Genomic DNA, 17,483 nt, shown 5'->3' with positions numbered 1-17,483 from the left:
TTGCTAGGCTTAGGAGAAAATAATGTGACCAGAACCAGTTGACTTTATAGTCTTGACACATGTGATACACAAGGTCATCCTGCTCTGAATCTGGAAGATATGAGAATGCCAACAGGGCAGTTCTGCAACATTGGGGTTAAGAGGAAGGAGGGAAGGAGGAGTGACCACATCTCATTGAACGCGATGCTCTGTGAAGCAGGTGGCTTCTTAGTGAATGGGAACAGAGAATAAGTAAACCATAGAGACATCACAAGTAGCTTAGCTAATGAGTGAGAGAAAGAGAGAGGAAGGGAGGGGGGAAAAGAGGGAAGGAAGAAAGTACTAGCTAGAAGAAAACAGGATCAGAGGAGGGCATGTATTAATGCTGGAGTGATCTGAGCATGGGTGCAGGTTAAGAGACAGGCCGAGATAGCTGAAGAAGCACGCTCCCAGAGGGCTATGCGGGGAATGGACTGGTCCGAGCAGAGGAGACAGATCACCCTGAGACATGGGCAGAGAAGGTGAGGTTGGTTTGTTGTAAATGTATGTAAAATGAAGGGGGAGCAGGTTGTTCAGCTTCTTGAAGCTTTGTGGCTCAACTTTCTCAGTGAAGTGGGAAGTCAATTCCTGAGGGCTGGTCTTGTGGGGCTCGGAAAGAGAGTCATTGAAAACTGCTCATGGTCCTGGAGTATCCAGCTGCGACTGAAGACAGAGGTTTTGCTGAGTCTGTAGTCCTCACAGGTGTGCAGTTTCTTTTAGCAAATGACGGAACCCTGTGTGTCCCATGGAGGGAGGCAGACTGTGGAGTGAGCAAGAGAATGTCAGAGGAAGGGGTAGTAAGGTCCAGGTCATCAACCGTCTGGGCAAGGCTGTATAGAAATGTCGGAGGTCAACGGAAGACTGACACACTCGGACAAAGTAGAAATACAGCGAGACTGAAGGTCCCCACAAAGGAAAGAGGATGTGTGGGGGTGAGATTGTGATAGCTGGAGAAACTGTGTACTGGGTCGAATAGTGCCGTCCGAAAGTCCTCAGAACCTCAGAGTGTGACCTTCTTTGGAAATAGGCTCCTGCAGATGTAATTAGTTCAGATGACATGATGTTGCATTAGGGTGGGCACTAAATCCAATGATTGGTGTCCTTATAAGAAAAGAGAGACACAAAGGTGTACACAGAGGCAAAAGAGAGGGAGGCAGACACTGGAGTTATGCATCTAGGAACCAAGCAATACCGGAAGCTATGAGAGAGGCATAAAACACATTCTCCTTAAGGGCCTGTAGAAAGAACCCACCCTGCCAACACCTTGATTTTGGACTTCTAGCCTCCAGAACTGTGAGAGAACAAATTTCTGTTGTTTCACTTAATTTGTGATATTGTCACAATAAACCTAGGAAGCTAATACAGACAGGAAGAAGGTCATGGTTAGAGAGGTGGGGTTGACAGTGGCAGTGGCCCCTCTCTCACTTTTGTGCTCTGCCATGGCAGTAAGGATGAAGAAGGCTGGTGAATGCTAGAGAGATCTTGTGAGGTAGACTCAGTGGGACTTGGTAACTCATTAGATGATAAGCTGGCGAGGGGAAGGAAATGTGCACAAAAATGACTCCAAGGATTCATAGCCAGTAGAAGAGAAACCACCTACCCCCTAATCTTGTTCCATGAATGGCACTACCATTCTCCCAGAGAAGAGTGTGCTGTCTGTGAACATTCAGAAGTCTTGGTGTCTTCTCTGTCCCCACTCTGCCCATGTAAAGATCTTCCTCTGGATGTGTGGCAATAGCAGCTGACTTCAAGAAGTCCTAGGCGGGGTCTCCTCTGGTCAACAGGAGCTGCAGCCGGGGGTGGGGGGAGGGGGAGCGGGGCGGGGGGAGGGGAGCTGGTTAACTGCAGCCAGGGATTACTTCCTCCTCTGTTTCTAGATCACAGCCAAGGCTGCTCCTGCTTCTTGTCTCTGCCAGATAAGAACTGAGGAATAGAGTGAAGAAATAAAATGGATTCACTATGGTCCAGCTGCTAAATTATTAAAATAAGGTAGGCTGAGGCATGAGGAAACAATTTTATTCTTGCCTTAACTAGCCTGGGAACTTAAACGTCTGAACCTTCCAGTCTTTAGTCAATGCCTGGATATATATATCAGTTTGCTGTGCATCAATGCCTGCCTCAGACGATCATCTGAATGACCTCAGTAAGAAATCATTGCATTTTTTAGACCGCCAGATAGCTGAAGATTACCATCTTGGACCAATTCAGAGGCTAAGAATGCAGGACCCCAAGACCCTTCAATAAATCTTTGTCATTTACTTCTAGCCAATCTTTTTGAGTATGTTAAAAAGGGCCTGTCTCCTAACGTTGTGATATGTCTGACTCCTGTTATTCTTTTTTTTTTTTTTTTTTTAGTCTCTATGTACAACCCCTTGGTCTCTATTCCTGGCATAGAAACAAAGAGCTGATTAAAGATAATACGTTGTTCTAATGAAGCCCTGGAGATCAAAGCCAGAGGATCAGAGTGGGCAACTCTCTTCCCAGAGCCTGAAAGCCATTTTCTCCCAGCACAGTTTCGATGCTCCCCTTTCCTCCGCTTGCTCAGATGATTCTTAGCTGTAACAGAATCCTTTTGCTCCATTTGTATGTAGCCTGATGTTAAGAGAGAATTTATGCTTGTTTATTAAACCGTTGGAAAGAATAAAGTCGATTAGTATGAAAATAAAGAATGGATTCAAGTCAAAGGCTTAGGTACTTCATTATGCATATCATCACCCACATAGCCTAGGATAGATGATTGTGAGAGATAAAGGGGACAGGGCTGGAGGGGAAGAACCAGAGAAACAGGTGAGGGGGAAGTTTCCTTGACTAAAGACCCCTCTGGTCCACAGCTCTGTGTTACCCAGCTATTTGATGACATTTAAGGGCCAATATAACATAGTAGGAGTACAGAAGAAATGCAAACCTTTCATTAATTCATTCAATGTTTTGAGTATGTACTATGTGCTGGGCATTGTGCAAGGAAGGCTCTGGGAATATAAAGAAGAATGATGCAATATACAATCACTGTTCTTGTGTAGTGGCAAGGATTAAGGCCTGTTCCGAAGCACACAAAGGAGGAAATTGAAGCTACTACCCAGGGAAGTTGGGAAAACTTCGGGGAGGAGGTGATAATTCAAGTAATTCTGCAAGGAGAGTAGGATAGCTAAATATTAGAAACAGCATGTACTAAAGCACAGAGTTGTAAAGAACATATTTTGTCCGAGGAACATTAAGAAACTGAAGGTTGGTATAATTTAGGCAGGGGTAGGGGATGCAGCCAGAGGGGCGGGCTGGGAATATAGCACAAAAAACTTTTTCTACCACGCTAGGCATTTGGGTTTTATTATGTGAATGGAGCTCTGCTCAGAGTCTTTAAGTAGGAAGGCTGTTTGGTGATATTTTAATTTTAAAATGAAAGATTGGACTAACAGCTGGGAGATTAAGGATGAAGGATGACAGGCAAGGGTATAGAGAGGAGAGGAACTGGCAGAAAAGCTAACCCTTTAAGCCACCGGGGAGTCAAGACCATGTAGACAAAACAGTTTTCTGGGCAGCTCAGTTGCTGCAACCTGGGAAGGAAAAGCAATTTATTTTCTTTGTTATAAGGTTAGTTTATTTTTTCACCATTACGAAAAAGAAGATATAATGAAAAAAGGAGAGAATACTTATCGTTTCGGAAACTACCGTTAACCTCGTGGGGTGTCTCCTTCCAGCCTTTTTCTACATACACTGGAGTTTTGCTTATTGTCACTTCGGTTTGTTTTATACATACATATAATGGTTCGTTTAAAATGATATTATAAACTATATTATATGTGCTTCCTAACTATCACTTTTAGGGGCTGCATAAATTGCTTTGATTGGAAATCATTTATTTGAATAGGTTGTTTTATAACACGTACTGATAAAAAATTCAAGATGCACAAAGGGCATATATGAAAAAGAAGTCTCTCCCATCCGTATCTCTCTGCCACCCCTTCGCCGCAAACGTAATACTGGTTCCAGTCTGTTGCGTGCTCTTCCAGAGATATTTGACACATACGCAAATATTTACTCAAGAATAAATGTTCTTTCATCTTCTCCCCCTTATGGTAGCATATTACACACACATGGTGTCTGCCCTTTTTTTTTTCCTCGCTTATCAGTATGTTGTGGAGCCTGTTCCAGATTGCCAAATTAAAGCTGCCTGGTTCTATTTACTGGAAAAGCAATTTCTTAGGAGGCAACAAACAGTGGCTCTCCCAGGAGCAGCTGGGGCCTCCCTTGAGCCAAAGTAACAGAAAGCAAGTGGCCTGCCTGCCAGTTCTGCCCATGTGAGTCAAGAATGTGAAGTATAAAATTTCCATCTCTCACGCACAGAATGGGTGCACTCAAAAGCCCAGGAGGCAGAAATCTCTCTTGTTAATAAATGGAGGCAGTAAATACAGAGAAAACAAGACTGGAAAAGCCAACTTTGCTCCAGAAATGGGGTTCTTTTTATTCTTTTTTTTTTTTTTTTTTTTATGCCTACAGCACTAGGTCTTCCTAGGTGGTCTCCCATCCAACTACTAACCAGGCCCGACCCTGCCTAGCTTTCGAGATCAGACGAGATTGGGCATGTTCACGGTGGCATGGCCGTAGACGAGGTTATTTTCTATCTCACATTCACTGACTTATGCAAATCCAGGAAACCTCCCCAGACCTTCCGAGCCTTCAGTCTCTCCAATGCCTCAAATGCAGATGGTTTCAATAGCCCTGAATAAGTGAAGACACCAAGATGATGTGTCCTGTGTTTTTGCTCTGGGTACATTGCTGCCATTCTAATCCAAGTCCTTGGTATCTCTGATCTGCACTCTAACAAAAGCTTCCAAACTGGTATTCCTTCTTATGTTCCAGAGCTCTGTATTGGTCAGGAGTGTGTTCAAGCTGTAACAGGCATCCCTACATCAGTAGTTTAAACAAGTAGGGATTTACTACTTTCATGTAACAAAAAAACCTGGGTGTGGACTGATAAAAATTTATGTAGCTGCTCAAGAATGTCATCTGAAAACGAAGTTCCTTCTATCTGACCATCTACATCCTTGGCGTGAAACCTTCCTCTTCAGGGCTGCAAGGTGGCTGCTGTTCCTCCGGGTATTATATCCTTCTCTCAACTAGGAAAAAGAAGACAGAGTATGAAGCAGAAGGACATACCTTTTCATCAGTGAAATAGCCTTCTCTGAGACTATTGAAGTCCACTCAGTAGACTTCATTAACCACTTATGTTGTCACATGGCCACCCCTCATGCCAAGGGAACCAGTCAATTTACATTTGTGGCTGAATACATTGATGTCTTGAACAGAAAACAGAGTTTTCACTGTTAGTAAAGAATTGATATCTAGAAGCAACTGCTAAATCTCATTCAACATAGGCCCTGCTTCAAACCCTTCAAAGGTTTTCCACCGCTCTTAAGAGCAAAGCTAAAATCCTTAACGTTGCTGTTATGGACTGAATTGTGTCTCGCTGCCTCACCCCCAAATTCATATGTTAAAGCCCTAACCCCCTGTTTGAAGATAAGGCATATTAAAAATTTTAACAGTTTATGAAAAAATTGATTCAAATTGAGCAGCAATCAATAAAGAAGATAGAAGAACACTCCAAGAAGTTATACAAAATCAAAGACTTTTACAGGCAGAAGGGAGCAGGAACAAGGAAGTTATACTAGGCATAAAAGCAGGCTCATAATTGGAAGGTTACTTTCTTTAGGGATGGCAGAGAACTATAGGGCAGATTACCTAACTATTCCTGATCAGGCAATTCCTGATTGACTGGTTTAAGATTCCATTTCTGGGAGAGCTGAAATTAATTAAGTCTTGGCTTGGTGATGTGGGGCTTAGTGTAAGTGACCCTATTTGGGGCCTGTTGTCTTGTTTTTCAATATCACAGTACTTCAGAATGTAACTATATTTGGAGATAAGGCCTTTAAAGAGGTAATTAAGTTAAAAGAAAGCCTTTAAGACAGGCCCTATTGAAATCTGACTACTCTCCTTATAAGAAGAGATCAGAACCTACAGAGAAATGCCAGGGATGTATGGCACATAGGAAATGCCTACCAACAAAAAGGTAGCCATCTGCAAACCAAGGAGAGAGGCCTCAGGAAAATCCAAACCTACTGATACCCCAATCTTGGTCTTCCAGCCTTCATGTCTGAACTATGGGAAAATAAATTTTTATTTTTTAGCCATCTAGTCTGTCCTATTTTGTTATGATAGCCTGCAATATTGTGATTTATAATATATATTTGGGCTTCCTCCCATTCCTACCACAAAGTTCCTAAAAACCCTTGGAATTTTCAATGGGATTTGAACTGAAAAAAGTATCTTTTGTTATGTTCATGAGGAGACTTTTGGAAAGCCACTAGGTAACTTTAGGGCCCTGGTTGTCAAAAGAACCAACCATGTGATTTGAGGGTTGGAAATTTCTGTTCCTTTTCTCTCAAACTCCATCTCTGGGGAGGGGCCAGGGGCTGGAGATTCAAATCATTGGCTGATGGCCAATGATTTAATAAATTATGCCATTAATAAACAAAAATACAGAGTTCAGATTGCTTCCCAATCAGTGAACACCTGGAGATTTGGGGCGAATGGTGTGCCTAAAGGGCATGGAAGCTCTGTACCCGTCCCACATACACTGCCCTATGCATCTCTTCCATATGGCTATTCTTGTTATGTCTTTTATGATAAACCAGTGATCTAGTAAGCAAAATGTTTTTCTGAGTTCTGTGAACCACTCTAGCAAATTAACCAAACCCAAGAGGAGGTTGTTGAAATCTCTGATCTATATAGCCAGGTCGGTGAGAAGCATAGGTGACAATGGGGACTTGGTAGGGGAGAGCAGCCTTGGAGCACTGAGCCCTCCACCTTTAGGATCTGATGCTATCTCCAGGCTGATAGGGTTGGAACTGAGTTACTTGTTTGGAGGTGTGGGGAAAAAATATCCTAAAAGAGCTGGGCATAATCTGGATCCCAACTAACCTTGGGCTCCCTTTGATGCTGTTCTCTCTTGCTCATTGCCTTCTAGCCAGGCTGGCCTTCTTTAATTACTAGAACAGGTGAGCCCTGTGTCAGGCTCTGGGCCTTTGCATGTGACATTCCTTTTCCCTAGAGCTCCGTTCCCCCATGTTTTTGAAATAGCCAACTCCTTGTCTCAGAGGTCTCAGCTCACATATCGCTTCCTCGGAGATGCCTCTGTGACCACTCCATAGAACCAGGTGGCTCCCTGGCCTTGGTGTGTTCTCTATCCCAGGCCTTGGTGTGTTTTTTTCACTGGTCTTATGAAACCTTATTATGACTTTTAATAATTTTATTTGTTTAGCTTTTTTCCCCCTCTTTAATCCTCCCCACCCTCCCACTTCCACCCTTGACCCATAGATGTTGCCATCTCTCCTTAAGAACTGGATCTCTGAAGCCAGGGTGTCTCCTTCCACGCGCTCCAGATTAACGCCTGGGGCCTGGGGCCTGAGGCACCTGGCGCCCCCTGGGGTACGGTCCGTGGCTCCACCTGGGGTGTGAACCCAGGACCTTCTGCGTGTAAAGTAGACAATGCTAACCACACTATGGAGCCACCCCTATTTGTTTACTTTTCTCATCATGTTTTTGGTTTGTATTTTCTAGTAGAAGACCTCAAGTTCCGTGAGAACAGGAACATATGTAGTTCATAGTTGTATCTTCATGGTCTAGCACATTCTGTACTTTCAATAAAAAATTTTTGAAAGAGGGAATGGGATGTATGTTGTCTGGTATTTTCTGTTCATTAAATTTATTTTTAACTATGTGTTGAATAAGAGGAGGAAGACCAAGCCTGACCTGGCATGTAGTAAAGTTAATCTTTTAAGCAGTTTGCTTGTTAGTGGTTCTAGTAACAGTAACAGGGAAGTAAGTAATCGTGTTACTTAAAATTGGTCAGAATTTCATCAATTACAGCACATTCTCTTCTAACTCTGCTCCAAACTCCACCTAGCTCATTAAATGAAGACATCCAAATATACCAAACCCTAGTTTCCTTTGTAACAATCCAGCAGCAAAAATCAAAACCCAAGCAATTTTAAAAGTTTTGTAGAGGGGAAGGTTATTCCAACCACCACATATCACAAAGGCTGAACTGTTCAACAAAGGACTACCAAATGGAATTGGAATCTACGCTCAGTCTCTAACACCGAGCCAGGAGTAAAAGAGTGTTATAATCTCTACATCTAATGTGAAACCAAGATTCAGAGCCATGATTGCCCGTCCTCAGCTGGCCCTAAATACCTCCTAGTTTGAAAAATCCATGGCTACCAGATTGTTGGAACAATGCAATATTAAAATTTCAAAACATCTAAGTTTATGCAAAAGCGCAGAGACCAACTAATCAAAAATAAGGCTATAATGAGTGACAGGAGTTCCATTAACAAATCTACTTCAATAGGTATTTATAATTCCTGTCCTAGGTATTTATAGTTTCTGGGTTTCTGAACATGTTTAAGGGGACCAAAAATATTATGTTTGCATGTTTCTGATAAATGAATAAAATATGGACAGAACTGGCAAATCATCTCAATAATTAGATCGGGCTTAAACTCTAAAAGAAATCCAAATATTAGCTTTCCCATTTTTTCTCATTTTGTAACCATAGGTGTGCCTTATTTTAAAAGACCATTGTGCTTCTGAAAGGTTGCGTGTGAACAATGTTTTTGGAAATGGAATCATCTAATATCTAAAGATGCCAATCCCAGGGATCCTTAAACTGAATTTTGTTTGCAATATTAACAACTATGTTTGTAATGAAAATATTCACTTTCTCATTCTTCCATCATTGTAAAAGCAGATTTTTAAGGCTCATATTTATTTGTCTTACAGAGTTTAAAAAGGATTATATATCATGGCCAAGTAGGATTTATCCCACCTGCAAGATTGGCTTCATATCTGAAAGTCAATCAATGTAATACATCATGCCAAAACATGAAGGTCAATGCCCACAGGATTGTCTCAGTAGATGCAGAAAATGCACTTAACAAAATTCAAAACTACTTTCTGATAAAATTTCTTTAGCCTGATACAGGACATCTACAAAAAACCTAGAGTTAACATCATACTTAATGATGGAATATGGGGTGCTTTCCTCCTAAGATGAGGAATAAGACCGGGATATCTGCTCTCCTCTTTTCAATTCAACATTGTGCAAGACAGTCTAGCCAGGGCAATTAGGCAATAATAAAAAACAGTAGGTATCCAGATTGCAAAATAAGACGTAGATCTATTAACTGATGATGTGATCTTGCACATAGAAAATCCTAAGGAATCCATTAAAAATGACTAGAACTAATAAACAAGTTCAGCAAGTTTGCAGAATGCAAGAGCAATATACAAATATAAATTGTATTTCTACAGAAGAGTTACAACAAGCAACCAAAAATGAAATAAAGAAAATAACCTGTTTACAATAGCATCAAAAAGAATAAAACACTTAGGACTAACTTTAACAAAAGAAATGTAAAACTTGTAAAACACTAAAAACTACAAAATACCATTAAAAGAAATTAAGAGGGACCTACATAAATGGAAAGACATCCCATATGCATGGATTTGAAAATTTCAAATTGTTTAGATGGAAATACTCCTCAAATTGATTTACAGATGCAACACAATCCTCATCAAAATTATAACCGATTTCTTTGCATAAATTGGCAAGTTTTTCCTAAAATTCATGTGGAAATTAAAGAGTCTCAGAACAGACAGAACGATCTCAAAAAAATAACAAAGTTGGAGACTCACATTTCTCCATTTCAGAACTCAGTACAGTAACCAAGACAGTGTAGTACTGGCATAAAGATAGATATATAGATCAATGAAATAAAAATGAGAGTACAAAAACAAACCCTCATATTTACTGTGAATTTATTTTTGACTAAGGTTTAAAAGAATAGCTTTTTCAACAAATGATGCTAGGACACTAGATATTCATGTGTAAAAGAATAAAGTTAGACCCCTTACATCATACCATATATAAAAATATACTCAAAATGAACCTAAATGGAAAAGCTAAAACTCTAAAAATCTTCAAAGAAAACATAGGAATAGGCAGTGGTTTCTTAGATATGATGTCCAAACACAGTCAACAAAGGAAAAAATTGATAAACTGGACATCATCAAAATTTAAATTTTCAGATCTTCAAAGAACATCAAGAAAGTGAAAAAATAGCTCAGAATAGGAAAAAATATTTGTTAGTCATAGATCTAATATGGAATTTGTACCTAGAATATTAAAGAACCCTTATAACTCAGTAATAAAAGACAAATAACCTAATTTAAAAATGAGGAAAGGACCTAAATAGACATTTTTCCAGGAAGATAGACAAATAGCTAATAAGTACATGAAAAGATGCTTAATATAACTGGTCATCAGAGAAATACAAAGCAAAACAACAACAAAAAACAAATCTGACTGAAAACAGCTTATGACACTGTTATTTACTGACAAAGAAGTATCTCTTTTTTGGGACAGGTGAAATAAATTAAATAGCATCCCCCAAACAAAAAAACACAGTGAGATTCCATTTCATATTCATTATCATGACTATAATAAAAATGGTAAATAACAAGTGTTGTTGAAAATGTGGAGAAATTAGAACCTTCATACAGTTAGTGGGAATGTAAAATAGTACAGCTGCTGTGAAAAATAGTTTAGAGATTCCTCAAAAAGTTAAACGTAGAATTATCACGTGATCTAGCATTCATTTAGCTGACTCCTAGATATACGCCAAAAAGAATTAAAAATATATTTAAACGAACACATGTACATGAATGTTCATAGCAGCACTATTCATAAGAGCCAAATTAGAAAACTATCAAATGTCCATCAATAGGTGAATGAATAAAATGTGGTAAATCTATACAATGGAATATTATTCAGCCATAAAAAGGACTAAAGTATTGATAACGTGCTACAACATAGATGAATCTTTAAAACATTATGCTAAGGGAAAGGGCTCAATCACAAATGACTACACTTTGTATCATTCCTTTATACGAAATTCTCAGGAAAGGTCTACAGAAATGGATTAATCAGAGTAGTGACTTCCTCTCAGGATGATAAAAATGTTCTAAAATTAGATAGTGGTGATGGTTGCACAACTCTGTGAAATACTAAAATCGCTAAATCATACACTTTAAATTGTGAGTTTTGATATATGAATTATATCTCAATAAAAATTGAAAACAAGATTATACTTTTTGACAAGTTAGTGGAGAACAGCTATTCTCTGCCACTGGTAAATGAGCTGTTTTCTTGTGCAAGCTGAGGACCCTGACGATGACAAGAGTTAGAAAAATAGGCCATACCACATTCCCTGGAGGCAACTGGGACCTGCTCGAGGAGCCTTGCTTGGGAGTTACACCTTACACCTATCTACTAGGTGCCCTTCCCATAATAAAGCTGCGAATAAGTTCCTCCTGTTGATGACCCTAAATCTACTGCTCTTTTATATAAGAAATTGAGAATAATATGCTTTACTGAAGTAATATGCGAAAAAACAATATACTGCTAAAAATACACCTGCACTCTTACCTGATAATTACAGTAGCATGTAGGCAAGGACTGAAAGAGATCATGGACAGACAGATGGAAGCAGCAGGTTTCTTACAACAGTGAGATGATCTTCTCCTTCTCTTTCTCTTCTCATTCTTCCTCCTCTTTCTCCTTCTTCTGTCCCTTTTTTTTTCTTATGATAAGTAATTATATAATTTAGTCTTCTAATACATTTTCCAATTGTGTAATCACATTTTTTACCTGGGCTAATACTTTAATAGGTATCATTTAATTTCAAATCAGTATTATTTTTAAATGGGCAGATGTCAGTAAATTCTGAAAGATTATCTCCATTATTATTATGTTCTCACACTTCCTTGTACATTAACTATAGAAGATGTCATTTGAATGAAACAGGATAACTCATCTTTCCTTCTTTTCCCAGCCTTTCAGGGAATGTTTTATAAAGCCTAGACTTAGTAAGAAAAGGAAATATTTTTCTATCAATTGCCTTATAAATTAGTGCAGCTGGTTTATAAGTTGGATTTATATTTGCTGAACAATTCACTTGGAGAAACCTAAGTCAAGAGCTGGGGGTCCATCTGGTTGTTGTTATTCATGTTAGTAGAAAATGTCTAGGAGAAAATAAAAAAAAAGGAAGAAAACAAAACTTCAGCAACGGTCATTTTTCCTCTCCCCAATTGTTCCACTACTAAAAGGTTAGATCAAACCAAAACTTTTCTCCAACTAATTTCCATTAATTGGTCATATTTATGCCTTGAAATTTCATAGAATTATTGTAATCCCTTTTCTCCCTGATTGTTTTTCAAATATTTGGAGACAATTGTTACGTCCTTAAGTCAAATTCTTTCCTTTCTCAAAGATTTTGCACTGGCTGTTCCCAGTTCCTGGAATGTGCTTCCCCAAAACTTCATACACTGCCTCCTTCTCAACATCCAGGACTCGGCTCCATCACATCACCTTTACAGAGAGATCTTCCTTTGTCATTCTAGCTAAAGTAGACCCTTCTTAGCCACTTTCCATCTGTTCTGTTTTATTGTTCTTTTATCACTTATCACTTTGTAAACTTATCCTTTTTGTTTGCATGTTTTACTGCCTCTTTCCCTCCACAAGAATTAGAGCCTCCTGGCATCTGAGCCCATCTCTCTTGTTCATTCAGTTCCTAGTAGAGCCGTGTGTTCAGTTTGACCCAGCTATTCCACTCCTAGGTATCTACCTAAAAGAAATAAAAACATTTGCCTATATAAAAACTCACAACATGAATGTTCATAGAAGCTTTTTTCATAATAGCCTGAATCTGGAAACAATCCAAATATCCATAAACAAACAAAATGTGGTACATTCATGATGGAATACTATTCAGCAGTAAACTCCTGATAGGTGTGGCAAGATGTATAAGCTTCAAAATCTTCATGCTGAGTGAAAGATTCCAATCATAAGAGTCCTATTTATATAAAATTCTAGAAAATGTTAATTGATTTATAGTGATAGAATGCAGATCAGTGGTTGTCTGGGGCTTGAAGTAGAGGAAGAATGAACTACAAAGAGCCATAAGGAATCTTTCTGGGGTGATGAAAATGTTCCTATCTTCATTGTGCCAGTGTATTCATAGACATATACAAATGTCAAAACTCACCAAATCATATACTTTAAATGAATATACTTTATTGTACAGGAATTATATTTCAATTAAGCTGATAAAAACAAGTTTGTTTAGTGAATGCCTTTTTTCCCTGGTAAATCATTTCTGCCTTGAAGAGGTTCAGAACAGTCCTTCCCAAGATGTGCCTCCTGGGCATGTGACTTATTTTGAGCTGAAAGCAATTGAAGACCCTGGAGGGTCACAGGAAACTTTTACCTCTCCCTTAAAGAATTTAAATCAGATGACTTACTTATAATGAGAATTATGACCAGAGATCTCTTTTTATAACATATCTATAATAAGGGCAGGGCAAACTTCTATTTACTGAATATCTGCCCTTCTTATCATCCTACAAATGACCTTCCTTCCTTCTGAAGCCCCAAGGTGCCTTACCCCATCCGTTAGCTCTAAATATCCCTGTTACCCCATTTGCCCTATCTCTGAACCTTTTGAGTATGTGGAGTCTCTGACTCGCTCATGTATATGAGGGTCCCATATGTACATATGTAATTAAATTTGGTCATTTTTCTCTTATTAATTTCTCACGTCAATTTGATTATTAGGCCAGCCAGAAGAACTCAGAGGGTAAGTTTCTCTCTCTCCCATAGCCTCGTCTGGCAATGTTTGGAGATGTTCATCACCTTCATCACAACTTCCAAACATACTCCAGGTAGCTCAAGTTCCTCCAAGCGTGGTTCCCAGAACTGGAACAAATACTGTAGATGCGGTTTGAGCAGATTTGAGTACACTGGGTCTCTGTTACCTCCACTTTTTTATTACTAAATATGTATATGAGGCTTTGCTGTTTTCAGACTTTCTTGTCTATCTCATGTATACTATTTCAGTCAACCTGAAAATTCTATTTACATCCAGGCAGCTTAAATGTCTGTGGGCCTTTCTGGAAGTCTGCTCACACTGATGACTGACATTGGGTTTGTTTCCCAACTATAGAAACATGCCTCCCTTATCTACATTCATATTTTCCCTTCTAGGTACTGAATTTTTTCATTTATCTTTCTATATTTCTCCATTTGGCTTCAGTTAACCTTCCCAGCCTGTCAAGATATTTTCTATACCAAGATATTTTATATTTATGACATATAATATATTCTTACTGCTTTGTGTAATCCACAAATGTGATGTCTTCTTTGTCATTAAGTGGAAGATAAAATTAAGGAGACAAAGATCAAAAACAGAGTACTGAGGCTGACAAATAAAGATTTCCTTTGCAGATGTCACCAATTTATCCATCATTCATTAGAACTCTTTGGGTACAGTAGTCCTTCAAATTGCTTTGAACTGGCCTAAGTGCTTTTTCAGTTATATCACATTTCTCCATTTGGTTCACAAGAATACCTTGAGAGGCTTAGATGTTATGGAAATCCAGTATACTAGAAATTAAAAGGCAATGGTTCTAGGCCCAGCTTTACTTTTTAGCTATATAACTTCAGACAAGTTATTTAATCTCTGAGCCTGTTTTGTCAACCAGAAATTATATATAATGACACCTATACTATACCTCTTACAGTATACTTTAAAAATCAAATAAGATGAGCATGAGAAAAATGTTTTCCAAAACTATTTCTGTGCAAACATATAGATCGCATTGTTTAAAATAATACCAAAAGAAAATGACATTAATGCCCAACAGAATAACTAAATAGTCTAACACACCCCTGACAATCAAATATTATCTACCTATCAAAAAATGGTGTTTTCAAAATAATGATGACAGGAAAATCTCTATAGTATAATATCAATTTTAAAGAGTAGGGCACCTAACAGATAACCTTACTACTAATGGGCTAATGACTGAAGGGGATACAAAGGGCTTCTGTGGGTCTTAATGACATTTCTATTTCTTGATAATGGTTAGACAATGTGTTCATTTTGTAAAAATTCATCACATTTACTCATCTGAGCACTCACTGTCCTGTAGGTAGGAATTCATTTAAGAAAATTTTACTTTAAAAAATTTACTTTTTTTAAAAAGCAAATATAGTAACTCTCGTTTTAAAAACTGGGGCCACACAGCTAAATCTTTCTCCATCTGCCTCTTGGGCCTCCTGAGCTGCTGACCCTCTGCAAGTGTCCAGGCTAAGCAATTGTTCCCAGCCTCCATTGATGTTAGGTGTGGACCCACGACAGAGATCTAGCCAAGGAATTTGAGCAGAAGGGATATGCATCACCCCCAGCCCTGACTCCTAATGACTCTCACAAACATCCTTCATGTCCTTTCCATCATTTTTGGCCTGCAGCAAATGAATGTGGAAAACTTGGAAACTGCAAGTTGAACACAGCAGAGCCATAAGACTGAAGGAGACTGGATCCACGAACCAACACTTGGAACCGAGAGCTGCCTGCCACAGCAGCACCCATTTGGGCTTTACACAAAGGAGAACTTGAGCTATTCCTCTTGGTATCCCTGACAGCTAGTATGCCTGTTACTCAATAAATAATTGTTGAACCCATAAAGAAAAATGTAAAGAATGGATAAGTCTAACAGCAGACATGATTAGAAATAATAAATTCCACAACAATGAAGATATTTTAAAAAAAACTCTTAGCTCCCAGAAAACTCGTGCTGGCTCCTACCAATGACTACTACCATTTCTAAGAGCTTGCAAGCCATCTACTTAGTGATTCTTCCCAAAATGTTGCTGAAGCCAAATCTAGAGTGTAACTACCTCTGTCTCATTCTACTTTCCCACAATTTCTTCAAAACTGATTGTTCTTGTCTGGGATTGAGTTTCCAAGTCATTCCAATCATACAGGTGCTTTCCGTACCATATCTCACTCACCTTGAAGTTAGTATAGGAATACCCTCTGGAGCTACTCATCATGGAACCATGGTGGCTCAGCTCCATTCATTTCCAAGAATGGAAATCATGTAAGAATTCTGCCAGCTAGGATTATACCACCTGCCTTATCAGGACCCTTAAAAAAAATTCTTTATCATACTACTGCAAACAAAACAAAGCCTCATTTATTTCCTTTCCATTTCCAGGAAAATGTTAAGAACTATACCACTTCTAACACTATTAGAGAATCATACCAATTGGTCTTACCCATAGTTTTATGCCTTCTTTAATTGAGTCCTTGTCCTTTCAATCTTAGCTGTAGCACTCACAGAGCATCGAGAGATGTCAGTTTCTTTTAATGTCACAACTCCCCACCACACACACTCAGCACTGCCTGCTGTAACTACCTCCCATATATTCCACTTTTGAAGAGCCCCCATGCCACCTGAGCTTAATCTTTCTCCAAGGTCTCCAGTATGGAGGAAGGTGCTGGGGGCAACACTCACACACATGTGACATTGACTAGCGTTAAGTGACGAGCCAAATAAATGGAAATGGGATCTCATGGGGATAATAATGAATTCTCATGTTCTTTCCCCGTGCCATAACCCCAAACTCCCTTTGAGAGACGGACCCAGAGGTGCTATTGCAGGTTACCATCTAAAGCGATGTCGGGTCACCTTGCCATCAGCTTTATCAAGTGACTCTGGGGAACTAGCTAAAGGATAGGGGAAAATAAACCTCTCAAGTTGATGAATATGAATCTTCCAGGTCCATTTCAAATGTAACAGTTAAATAGGCTGCGCTTTGCCCTCCAGTCGCCTCTTTCTGAGCTCACTTGCACTGTTACAGAGGGGTTAACTGAACACGGCCTCAACTCTAACTCTGGTTGCAGGTCCCTTCCTGATCTGGTGTCCATAGGTAGTGTCTCTACAACCTCGGGTTCCAGCTGAGCAGGAGAGCATGCCTCACAGAGCCAACACCTGCCACTCTGCTTCTAGTTGAGCCTTCAGAAACCCAGCTTTGAGCTGGAGGAATCAGTCTCAATCCAGTAAAGCACTCAAAGCTTATAGGCTTTGATCTTTGCTTGGCAAAAGCCCTAACTGCTAAATACTAGCTTTGCCATTTCCTCTTTATCTGCCTTCTTTCATACTAGCCCCAGGCCTGCTTAGTAGCAAAGGCCTGCATAGTGCCAGGCCTTTCTCCCTGTTTGGAATGTGCCAGTGTATGTAAAGAGTAGGGTGGGAGTGAAATGGTTGAGGGAGGGAGGAAGGAAGCTGTTTAAAGGAAGCAGCAGAAAAAGAACAAAATTAAAATGTGTTAGTTATCTATAAAGAAAGGCCTACCTTATATTTATGCCATATTTTAAAACTTTTTCCCAAAGGGCTTCGAAATGGAAAAAGTGCTAAAAGGCTCCAATTCAACCAAGGCAATTAAAATTCCTAACATGGTCCACTTTGGGTGGTACAGGAAACACAGTGATATCTTTGCTGTT

At 39.3% G+C, this 17,483-nt stretch overlaps 1 pseudogene; it reads right to left on the bottom strand.

The window, feature by feature from the left end:
- Positions 1-4,503: 4,503 nt before the first annotated feature.
- Positions 4,504-4,622, bottom strand: LOC118604163 (annotated as a pseudogene).
- Between the last annotated feature and the right edge of the window lie 12,861 nt (positions 4,623-17,483).

Source organism: Rousettus aegyptiacus, unplaced genomic scaffold, assembly GCF_014176215.1.
Source record: "Rousettus aegyptiacus isolate mRouAeg1 unplaced genomic scaffold, mRouAeg1.p scaffold_m13_p_1, whole genome shotgun sequence".
Classification (NCBI taxonomy): domain Eukaryota; kingdom Metazoa; phylum Chordata; class Mammalia; order Chiroptera; family Pteropodidae; genus Rousettus; species Rousettus aegyptiacus.
Note: the sequence above shows the minus strand (reverse complement) of the source record. Positions and strands in the feature narration are given on the sequence as shown.